At 36.5% G+C, this 1,593-nt stretch overlaps 1 protein-coding gene across 1 annotated transcript in view; it reads left to right on the top strand.

Moving 5' to 3' along the window:
• Smp_129550 (putative paramyosin (Allergen Blo t 11)) overlaps positions 1 to 1,593 on the top strand; it is a gene marked incomplete at its 3' end in the record, with an annotated part of 25,541 nt that overhangs the window by 14,474 nt on the left and 9,474 nt on the right. The window lies entirely within an intron of this gene.

Here is a 1,593-nt window from a genome sequence, read left to right as displayed (position 1 = left end):
TTTGGACACTACTAGCTTTATTCCATATTGCGCGTACCAACAGCCATAATCGCTCATCATCATAGGCGATGATTAGCAAAAACATACGTCCCAAATACCTCAAATGAGTTGTATTATATACTTACAGTTACATGCTATTAGGAATTTTCGGTTATTTAATAGAGAACTTTAGGAAACGTATTATTTACAGTAATTCTTCCCATCGTTTCCTCTTCTCTACTTATTCCCACTTAGATTACATGCCTTCAGAAGAAAATAAAACACGAAGAAATTGCGCGCCGAAATCTTGAGTGTGAATTGGCTGAAACGAACTCACGATTAACAGCCAAATCCTGTGAGTTAGCTCAAACTGGAATAAGCTTAAAGGAATTAAAACAGCAACTTGAATTCTCACAAGTATGTTATTTATAAATTATTATTTTAATTGACTGAGTTAATTTTCGAAATTAGAGTGTTTTGGGTTTTGTGTGATAAACACGTTTTAGTTCAGTGTGAAGCAGATCACTTTGAACTGGCTTCTCACCAGTTTAGATGATATTATTGTGGACGGTACTCACAAGAATAACTGTAAGCAGTATGTGTTGGAAGGTGGCCTCGAAGCTGTGTTAGTCAACAAGCGGTGATTAAATTTTCAGCATATGTAAAGCACAGCGTGGGCAGAACACTTGAAGACTAGACGAGAAGAAAGTTCGGACTGCAGAACACACCAGAAGATGCAAATTGATTATGAAAGGCTATGTATATGTATTGTATAAACACTTTGTAATTTCTTTCAACAAACATTCATTCGTCACCCATTACTCACAAAGTCAGCTATTTCAGCCACTCCAGTTCACGTGCATTTTTCCTCCTCTCTTATTATTCGTCTACAATATTGAATGTCTGAAATGTATATGTTTCTCGAATACTTTGGTATTTGACTTCTCATATCTACATTGTTATATACGGGATACAGGGATAGAGTATATACGAAGTAAATAGCATACATATTTCATTGACATCAATAGTATTCGATCATATGGAGTCAGATTGCAGGCCACTGATGGTTTCGTGGTTGTTGGTTTTCAGTGTTACCCCAGGTGAAATCAACCTGTGGAGATTATAACCTACAAAATTAGCAGGCATAGTGATTTAAAATGAGGATTTTTGTTACCGAATAACACAAAATATCTATTTACTACGAAAATTGTTACCAGTATTTTTTGTTTTAGGAGATCGAAGAAGTCAACTCTAAGTTAAAAGCATCACGTCAACAGATTTTAGATTTGGAACGTAATTTATCAGAGAGTAATGCAACTGTGAATAGCTTACAAACTGGTAACAATGATCTACAGAATCAGGTGAGTGTTTGTTTATTACTATTTCTCTTCAGTGCTTTGGATTAGTGTATCTGTTGCTCAGTGGTCTAGAGGTTAAGCGCTCACGTTTTGGACTAAAGGTCTTGAATTAGATTCCATGTGGGGTCGCGGATGTATACTCTTGATAGGCTCCGTTCTGGGACAAAATAGCCTCTCAGTGATCGTTAGTCTGAGAGGAGGAGTAGCTTTAGTGGGTGATATGTATGTTTTTCTTCCACTGAGTTCCAGTTTTGAG

The sequence above is a fragment of the Schistosoma mansoni genome, chromosome 1 (genome assembly GCF_000237925.1).
Source record: "Schistosoma mansoni strain Puerto Rico chromosome 1, complete genome".
NCBI classification, from domain to species: Eukaryota; Metazoa; Platyhelminthes; class Trematoda; order Strigeidida; family Schistosomatidae; genus Schistosoma; species Schistosoma mansoni.
This window is presented reverse-complemented; position numbering and strand designations above follow the sequence as displayed.